The sequence below is a fragment of the Cnephaeus nilssonii genome (genome assembly GCF_951640355.1).
Source record: "Cnephaeus nilssonii genome assembly, chromosome: 10".
NCBI lineage: Eukaryota > Metazoa > Chordata > Mammalia > Chiroptera > Vespertilionidae > Cnephaeus > Cnephaeus nilssonii.
In genome coordinates this window covers 44,411,359-44,422,066 of record NC_137081.1, presented here as the reverse complement: position 1 = coordinate 44,422,066, position 10,708 = coordinate 44,411,359, and the positions used below count along the sequence as shown (strand labels likewise).

The 10,708-nt window shown below is 40.0% G+C and overlaps 1 pseudogene across 1 annotated transcript; it reads right to left on the bottom strand.

Moving 5' to 3' along the window:
• Positions 1-9,125: 9,125 nt before the first annotated feature.
• On the bottom strand, positions 9,126-9,562 carry LOC307105883 (large ribosomal subunit protein eL32-like; annotated as a pseudogene). Its single transcript has one exon. The product of its transcript is annotated as a large ribosomal subunit protein eL32-like (transcript).
• Positions 9,563-10,708: the final 1,146 nt, after the last annotated feature.

Below are 10,708 nucleotides of genomic sequence, written 5' to 3'. Positions count from 1 at the left end.
AGGTTTTAGATAGTTTATACATATGTTAGAAAAAAGATATAGTCAATATTTAACCCCCATCAGTAACAGGTTTAAAGAACCTATGACAAATATTTACCAGGATATATTTTCAAATCTAAGTAAGTTGGCAACACCAAGTTTGTGTAGCCCACATCAATCTGCAGCATCAATGCTGATTTCATTGGTGTTTGGACAGCTCGATGACAATTTTTGAGAACTATACTGTTTTGCTTCTATAAAAAGCACTTCTTATATTGACTAAATGCAGTTACTATATGCTCGTCAGGATTATGAATACTCACATGATATTAAATTCCTCACCACAGTTTTGGGAAGCAGCCCCCTGACAACGAGGGCTGCCGTGTTCTATGCGATTCAGACTTTCGGGCTTGATCTGTCCCGTTTCCAAGACGTCTGTGGTGTTACTGGCATGGCAATTATTACAGCAAGTGATAGAATGTGCAAAATGGTACCCCCCCTTCCTAATGACATAAATAAATGAGGCAATTAATTTTACACAATAAAAACAAGCAATACAATAACTTACAAATTTGGAGTTTCTTCATTATTACATCAAATTGCAAAATGGAAACATGTAATTTCAAAAGGCTCATAAGTAAAAATGGAAACACAGCTGATGCCGCGTCAGCTTGTGGGCTGCAAAATAATGTGGGGCTTGCACAGTGGAACAGTCAACATCTTTTAGATACATCAGGCCACACACGATTCAGAAACTATAAATCTTCCTAGAACTGAGCCATGCCAATGACCCAAGTCATTTGTGTACTGTAATAAAACAACACAAAACGAAACGACAATTTCCCCCGCTTACTTTTCTTCACGTATTAGTTTGGAATCCCAGCAGCTACTTTGCTTAGGACCTTTCTCTCCATTTATCTGCAGTTGCAGAAGCTGGAAGCCTATGATTGATCTTGTAACTTCAATAGCTACAGAGAGATAAGTAGGGAAGCAAATTTCCCGGGAGAGCTGACAACAGTTTTCAAAATGAAACGTGTCTACACCAAGCCTGACTCCCTGTATTGCCCACCATCTTTGAAACTGTCAGTTTCAGGGCTGACATTTGGTTCCGTGTGTTTGTTTTGGTGAGTGAGAAAGTAACACATATTTTCTTTGACATCTTGTGCAATTTTACAAGTATTCAGGGCATACTCCCTACTTTGCATGGAGAATGTATTTGCACAGTTGTCAGAATGACGGACAGTGGAGCGAGTGACAGGATGGAGCGCTGATCTTTGCTTGTTATTACATACAATAGCCTGGTAGGAATCGTGATGTGTTGGTGAGACAAACTGTGTCCCATTCTGGAACATATTAAGTTTGTCTCCAGGACACACATGACTTCGCTAGGGTGTTGAACCTCATTCATAATAGATGCTAATCTTTTCAGGGCTGACTGATTACAGCACTTCCTGCCCTTCACGGAATTAGAGCTGGGTTTTATCAAAGGACTCAAACTGCCTGCTAATTAGACTAATTCCCTTCATCATGAATTATTTATTTCCATTGGTAACCGATCACTGTGACATTAATGGGTTCTGCTCAACTTGGTTTCATACTAATACACGGTAGGAGTTAAATGTTTAAAAATTCCTGATACTTCACTCCAGGTCAAGTGTATCTTTGGCTAATATTTGACAAATTTGATGAAGCTTTGATGGTTATGTGTTAGTTATAAATAAAATTAGACAAATGTTCAGATTTGGTTTAGATCGAAAAACAAATCCATTTCTTTCTCTGCTCAGGTGTCTCCGGACTTAGCTGGAACAGGTCCTCTTATTTTAGGTCACGCTGCCTGTGCTGCGCAATACTTTATCAAGGTCAAACCATCGCGTAAAAGTGCTGGTGACCCACTTTAGGACACAGTGTTTCAAAGTTGAGCTAGATTCAACTTTGTCAGCTAGTGAAATGGAAGTGATGCTTATCGCAATCAGTGATATCTGTTGATGAAAGCCAGAGTGCAATACCTCGTTTACCTCTTTGTAAAATACAGACTGCACTTCTGAAAAATAAAACCTACAGATGTAGCCCAGTGGTGCACTTCCGTGTTAACATCTGAGGTTGTAGAGATCAGCGTGTCCCAAAGTGCAATCCAGGCACCACCCGCATCCTGGAAGTGTTAGTTAAAATGCAAGTTCCTGGGACACCTCCAAGGCCTGTGAGTTAGTATCTCTGAGAATGGGATCCCAGAATTGGCCTTCCTAACAAGCACCCAGGTGATTCTTAAGCAGCGTGAGGATCATTGGCATCAGTTACCCTGAGACAACCTTACAAGTAATATTTTATCAGAAATACTGAGTCATCTCATCCAATACAGATAGAACACTCCCCTCCAGGATTAGTGTTGGCTTCTGGAATTGGCTTCCATGGCAGTTTCATCACCAGGCATACAATGTACCTCATTGCTGTTGGCAGGTAAGGCAGGAGAGCAGCTAGGTCTGTGAGTGATAGAAGTAAATGTGTGTGGTGGGGGACGAGGTCACACCTTCACTTGAGACACACCTGAAGAAGGTGTGAAAGTAGAGGCACACACCATCACCTCACTATTCGACAGGGCAGTGTGTATTGGGTGGGCAGGCTTGCTGAGCACATTCCTACTGAGGCATTCCTATTTGAGCCAGGTAGTTTAGCTATTAAATATCGAATTTTGGAAGTGGTAAAAGAAAAAGTAAAAGAAGGCAGTATAACGAGTGCTAACTAGAGATGAGGTGACAAACACTGAACAAAGGCACGATATAGTCCCTGATGTAGTGAGGCAAAACCACAAATAACAAGTCCTGTTCCAAGCAGCTACAGTTCCAAATCAAAGGATGGTTGTCACATGAGTCCCACATGTCAGACATTTGGTCTCAAATCACATGTACCTGTGTGAGCAGAAAACAGTGTTTTCAGCAGAGTCAGGGTTAAATATAAGAAACAATATATTATGCACACTCCTTAACCCCCTGTAAATTCTATGGTACCTTTTTGTTGCTGTTGTTAATCCTCACCCAAGGATATTTTTCCCATTGATTTTTAGAGAGAGTAGAGGGGATGGAGGAGGGGAAGAGAGAAAAACATCGATGTGAGAGAGACACAGCGATTGGCTGGCTCCCACACATGCCCGACATGGGGGCCAGGGATTGAAAGCCTGCAGACGAGGTATGTGCCCCTGTCCAGGAATCAAACCTGAGACCCTTTGGCCTGTGGGCCAACATCTAACCACTGAGCAAATCAGGCCAGGACTATTATACTTCTATTTCAAAGCATAAGCAATTGATTCTTCCAGATTTTCTTTAGAAAGTGGTACTATTGCATAGTATAAGCATTCTAAGTCTCAAACATATGATATCTATGTAACTGAGAAAGAGATTATAAATGGATTTGGTTTTTAGCTACACAGTACAGTATATTATTGTTGTCAGGAATATATATTCATACATTCAACAGGTATTTATGAAGTACTTATTAGGTTCTAGGTATTTATATTTGATAAAACTAGGCTTATAGAAATATATATGAGAGATTATGGATTCATGAAGAGTTTATAGGTATTTTCTGAACTACTTACTTGTGAAAGTGGTTCATTCTAGCTAAAACCACAGATAATATTTTTTTCCTAAAAAAAAAATTGTGAAACATAAGGCTATCAGTGAAATGAAGAAGTGTTTTTTATTTTATCTGCTTTTATTTTTCTCATGGAAATACTCAGATGACTTCAGCTTTGTATTTTCACAGGCACACGTGCATGCACACACACATATGTTTAAGTGAACCTTGAGTTTCATGTCATTGTCTTACATTCCTCCTAAGTCACAGCGTTTTTCAGTCATTTAGTTGACCTGAACTTGTTAACTTACTAAATTGTTTTGCTCTTTACAAGTTCATTCATGTGTTAATATTTGGTATTTTGAACAGATCCTACCTTCAAACTTTCTACAAGGCATAGTATCTTTTAATAAGTCCCAGAAATAAAAACTTTCCTAAAAAAAAATAGAGCTTCTGGCTAGGGATGGCAGAAATATTCCATGAGACGCTGTCCCAATTGCATCTTCTTGGTTCTCATGGAACTGAACGAAACCAGCGGCAGAGAAGACTTCTTAAAGGTATTTTATCTTGTACATGCTGCATGCTTAATAAATATTTATTAAATTGAACCACATCATGTTACAGCTCTCTCCTTGTCTATATCTGGAGATTCTGCCTGAACCTCAAAGAACTCTTTCATTGTTTCTGAATTGCATTTTCTTGCTTAAAATTTGTTGTTAATGCAGTGTTAAAATAGTGAGCAAAGGAAGGCAGTGGGACATGATCTGAGGTTTGAAAGTATCCTGCAGCCCCGTAAGGAACCCTGGATGTCATGGAGACTTCAGGTCTCTGGAGCTGACGGTAGTAACTCTGATCACATATGACACAATCTTCCACATTCCACCCCCAGGGGAAATAGTGTGACCTATCGACTGGTGAGTCTGGGGACATGTGGGTCACCTACACAAGCATCCTATGTACTCTTTAACAATTCTGTGGAGAAGAAACCCTAAAAATTACAAACTTTTTGCTAGTCAAGCAACTGGAGGTTGAGAGCATGAAAGAGGAATAGATTCGTTATATTAATGTTGGGCTCATATATTGGAAATAGCAGTGCTATTTCCCCTGACAATTAAATTATTTAATAAATATGGGATACATAGCAATGAGTAGTAACAAAGCTTAATTCAGAAAATTAAATACTCATCAATCTAAAGATTAGACCAAATCAAGCTTACTGAAAGATGAGCCCTTGGGAGAAAAGGAACTATATGAAGAATGTGCTAAGCCCATAGAGTCATCCTCTCTCACCCTCTACATAAACATTTACCTACTCTAAGGATCATGTTCCTTAAGGCAAAGTTTTCCAAAATGTATTCCAAGGAAGTTCTAAAGATATTAATAGGTGCTCTGCAAGAAAAGTTGCAAGGTCAAATAAATTTGGGAAATGTTGTGAAACTTTCAAATTAAAAAAAAAAAATTCCTTGACCTCCTGTTTTTTTCCAGGATAGAGGTACCAGGACCAGGTTTACTTTTCCACCACAAACAAGTAGAAAACTGGACAAATTCTATGAAACAACTATTTTTAGACATTGGACAGGAGCAGCTCATTCCTGAAAGATGAGAATCAAACAAGATGAACCCCACTATCACTCTGGTTTATACTTGGAGGCGATTTCCAGACCATAGTGTAGGACAGGGAGCCCTGTGCAGGGCACATAGGCTTGTCGAACTGAGGAAAAGCAGATCAGGGATGCCGAGGAGCTTAGAAGTCACAGGTCATCATTCTGAAGAAAAGGGCACTATGTAGAAACAGAGCTACATAAATCTCCATGGAGGACCCCTTGAATCTTTGCTGATTATTAGGTTATGCATGCAAGAGGTAAAACCCCACGAGGCAAAACAGGTAGTGTGTCAGAGTATGAGATAGTTTCCCTGTCTAAACTATTTCTATTTTGAAGCACAAAGAGGGAAAAACACAATTAGGACCATGTAGATTCACAAGGGCAGGGAGATGTTTAAACTCCAAGCAGCCTGAGTGGAGAGTCCTCACTGGTTACCCAGGATGTTCAGCAGAGATCATAGGGGGTCATGCCCTAATAGTAAGGCTGAACATCCTCTGGAATAAAACTACAGAAAAGCTAAGAAAACAGGCCCAGAAAGGGATCAAGCTAAAAAGCAAGTAATTACTTGCCCAAACAAAGCCTGGTGCTCTTTAAAAGAAAACAAACAGAAATCCAGACATTCAACCACATAATATGCATAATGTCCATAATCCAATTTTAAAAGTTCTCAGACATGCCACAAAGCAGGAAATGTATGCCATAATCAGGAGAAAATCTGTCAACAGATAACAGGCTAGTTCTATAGATAGAATTAGAAGAAAAGGATGTTAACAGCTATTCTACTAGTACATAACTTACAGCAGTTAAGAAAAGCACGAGGAGAAAAATGAAAGGTAAAAAGAACCAAATGAAGCTTCTAGAAATTAAAAATACAATATCTGAAAGGAAATATTTAGTGGAATTAACAGATTAGGCATTGAAGGAGAAGAGATCAGTGAACATGAAGACACGGAAATAGATTCTATACAAAATGAATATATAGAGAAAAACCACTAAAAAGCACACACAGAGCAGCAATGACTTATGGAAAGAAAAGGAGAGAAAAAAAGGAACAATAATTTATTTGAATAAATAATAGCTTAAGATCCAAATTTGATTAAAATTATGAACTCTTAGGTGAAAGGAGCTCAATGAATTTCAGACAGGAGGAACCCCCCCACACACACTTTGTATATTCATTTTTCTCAGGTAGAAAAGAAAGCCTGGAAGTGTGATGGATAAACCTGGTGAACTATGTGTTCAGGTGCACCCCGCCTGCCTGACACCTTACTCACTCCTTCCTGCAAGGGCTGCTTATAACCATCCTGGTCTTGTGGTCTTTTCCATGGTCAGAGTGGCTTCAGAAGTAGCCAGACCAGCTATGTCTCTTACCTTCTGTGAGATAATTTGGCAGTTTTCATATCTCTGAGCATTGATTTTCTTATTTATAAACCAGGGGTAAAATATATATCTTGTACACATATCCTACACACAATGGGCACTGCTCACACATACACACATTTGCCTATGTAATTTGATCTTATTTACTTAGTGAAAAGATATATATGAACAAGGTCTAGGACATAGTAAGTGCCCAATAAACAGGGGCTGCCACCATTGTTTCCAAAGTCACAGAAATGGTTTAAAATAATGAATCCCTGATCTGTGAGCACAGATTACCTTCTATAGAAGGAGGGGTTCTGAAGGGATCTGTGAAGGGCTCATTAAAAACTTTTGTGTAGGGCAGAGGTGGGGAGGAAAAAAAATATTTAATTACAGAGCCCTCTTTAAGAAAAACTGTAAGACCTTCTTCATTGTTTTCATAGGCAAGCTAATCACACCTGAAATCTTCTGGGTGGCATACGAAACTTCTTTATAGTTTTCTTTTTGTTCAGTGGTTCTAATAGAAAGCCCATTTTCTCTTAAAAGCAGTTGTTCCTCTACTCCTATGTAATGGTGTCCCCTGAAGATAAACGCATCATTTAGAACTCTCTATGCGTTTGTAGCCTGCGCATGCTTTCTAAATATAGTAGCCAGATGATTACTTAATTTAGCTAGAAATGGCAGATTGTTGACAAAGAATTCCTGCTGAGTTCCAATGCCTTGAAATGCAGCTTTTATAAAGCAAATCATATCTGAAGAAATGACTAACAATGCCATTTGCTTCATATAGTGACATAATATTTAGCTGTTGCCAGAGTGTAATTGCCTTATTTTTACAATGTTAGTCCTCTATCAATAAATATAGATTACCTGGATCAAGCCAGTCCTGCTGCAGGGGGCAAAGCAGTCGCAAAGAATGAGTTTTTAGATGGGGAAACTATCTCGTACTCCGACACACTACCTGCTTTCCAACACTTGGTTACTCAAATGATGTTTATTCAGTTCATATATAGGGTCCACTCATAGAGGATCATTTCACTGACTCACAATTTAAGTAACATTAGATACAGAAACAGAAGCAATTCGTTTCATACAACAACCAGAGATGTGAAGGGATGTGCAAATGTACATCTTGTTGCCCTTTTTACTACTTGGTCATAGTGTGTGGAGGGAGTGGAAGGTATTAGAATCAGCACGCCCCTGTCCTCTCATACCTCTAGGAAAAGTGTGTGCTGCCCTTTAACTCTTTCTGCTTAGATTAGCCATTGTTTTTTATGAATATGTGCATCATGTCGCTGCAGTATGGAAATACAATAGAGTGGAGAGAGCCCAACTCCAACTGCTCAAGCAAAAAGGGGATTTATGAGCTGCTAGCACTGAATAGTCCAGGTGTCAGACGATCAAATCCATCTGTGCTTCTCTCCATCTCTCAGGTTTGCTCTCCTCGCAGGTGGCTCCTCAACATGGATACAAGATGCCCATGGGGAGCTTGAGGTCCCAACATTTAAGGAACCACTCTGAACGGTCTGATTGGACCAAGGCAGATAATTAAAGAGCTATGTACCCTGACCAGAGAGCATCTGATTTGTTCCTTAGAACCGAGTTTGCTAAATAGTGCTGTGAGGTTATACTATCAGCTATGTTGACATGTTTTCCAAAATTTGTTCCTGGAGGTTTTCTGTAGCACAGTGTCCCTTCCATAAATTCGTGTAAGAGAGAATTTTCCCATGAAAACTGTTCTTTCCTGTGCAACTACTTTTGCTTGTTTCCTTTCTTTTCTTTCTTAAAAAAATCTGTTGGACTTTGTGAATCTTTAGAGGTACGTTTCCTTCTTTGCTTTGGCAAATTTGAGAGGTCAGAGACAAATATGTTGTCCATCAATAGCAACTGCATAGATAGCACAAAATAGTTTTATACACCTTGTTTATTTTATTTTCCTATCTTTACTTCTATGTTATTTGACTCCATCTATTTGCTTAATCCTAACTATCCTATGTATTTTTAAAGCCACCTCAAGTAATTTTTGGAGGTAAGGTATAAATAGGTAAATGTATTATTGAACCATATACCCAAAACCCGTTGAAAAGATTTTAAAGTACCTTGTGTTCACAGACTGACCCTGTAGGAATGTTTTCTTGGATCCCTCTATGGTTCTCCTTCTCACAGAACTCTTAGTGGTAAAGCTAAGGAACTCTGTATAATGAATTGTCTTATCCCTTGTAAATACTCACTCAATGCCTCTGGGAAGCAGAAGAGCAAATGCAAGGAGACTAGTGGTTGTATAGGAAGTTGCCCTAATTCTGGCCAAACCCTGGAGTGACCACGACTTTCCTTGGGCAGTGACCAGAGTTCATCCTGACGCCCAGTGATCCTAGAGAAGCGAGGTGTTCCTGGGCTGTCTCCCCTGCAGATGGTTGGGGCATTGCTCAGTAAATACCAAGGAATCTTGGAGATGGCAGATTCATCTAAAACTCAAATCCCAACCTAAAATCCTGTGCTTAGATTTCTGGAAGTGTTTTGTTTTTCTTGTTTTGTTTTGTGTTTTTGTTTGAAATGCCAGATGGCAGAATTTAATGGTTTTATTAATATAGATACAATGTGCACACAATCTGTCTATTCATTTTCTTCACTGCGCAGCCTGGCATGGGGATTGGTGACTCCGATGGCCAGCTGGGCTGCTCTTTGCACAATGGCTTTGCGGTTCTTCGAGGAGACGTTGTGAGCAACCTCAGCACAGTGAGATCTGTTGCACATCAGCAGCACTTCAAGCTCCTTGACACTACAGACCAGGAACTTTCAAAAGCTACTAGCAGCATGTGCTTTGTTTTCTTGTTGCTCCCATATCCCACGTTGGGCATCAAGATCTGGCCCTGGAATCTTCTGCATACCTTGTTGCCAGTGCCTTAGAGTTTCTGCCAGTTCCGCTTAATTTTGACATATGGGTCTGACTGGTGCTGGATGAACTTCCTGCTCCTCTTTTTGATAATGTTGAGTTTCATGAGAGGTCTGAGGGCAGCCATGGTGCTAAGTAGGAGATGGCTGCCACCTCTGTAGGCAGAGGCAAGGGAGAGCCTAGAAGTGTTTTTAAGGTACCTAGTAATGAGGGTCATTTAGGAGTGGCCCCAACATTTCAGTCTTCCTCTTGGAGATGAAATCCAGGGATTTGCATGGAATGGGATGACACTTTTGTGTTGGTCATTGTATTAGTTAGCTTTTAGTTGTATATAAGAGAAACTTAACTCAAATTGGTTTAAATAATCAAAAGGAACTTACTGGCAGAGAATCCAGAGGTATGGAAAGCTCTATGCAAGAATTAGTCCAAAAGCTCAACCATGTCACCAGTGTCATCCAGCTTTTCTTCTCTCGGCTCTGCCTTGCACTGTGTCAGTTTCTCCTATTGTTGCAGAATGGTTGGCAGCAACTACTGGAGTTAGATAGGTCTTAATTCTTTTTCTTTTAAAATATATATTTTTTGGTTTCAGAGAAGAAGAGAGAGGGAGAGAGAGAGATAGAAGCATCAATGATGAGAGAGACTCATTGACCAGCTGCCTCCTGCACGCCCCACAAAGGGATTTAGCCTGCAACCCGAGCATGTGCCCTGACCGGGAATCAAACCATGACCTCCTGGTTCATAGGTCGATGCTCAACCACTGAGCCAGGCTGCTATAGGAGAAAATGTCTGTTTGCTTTCCTCTATCAGAACTTCCTTCGGCTTAGACCAACTTGTGTCATGTGCTCCCCTCTGGACCAATCAGAGGAGAGAGGTGATTAAGGCCAATCAGTCCCAGCTAGGGAAAGGTCAGGAACACCCAAATTACATAGCTAAAAATCTGGGAGGCCTAGTATGAGGAAGGGAAGAAAGGCAGAAATGAATGCTTGGAGAGTGGGAGGGGTAGTGGTGATAGAAAACAAAAAATCTCACTACCATCACTAGAGTCTTAGGGTCATGCTTCAGTTTGTTTATGGATCTATACTTGTTTGTTTATGACGACCCTCTAGTCCTGCCTAAAGAAAGGGGCAATGGCTCCTATGGGGAGAATTAAGTGTATCATTGCTATTTTTGAATTTCCAGCATGACATTATATGGGAAGAAAACCTGTAGTTAGAATGTGGACAATGCATTTTATGGAAGATCAAAGCAGATATATTAAGAGGAAAGGAAAACAGATTCATCTCACTCATACTAAGTACATTCA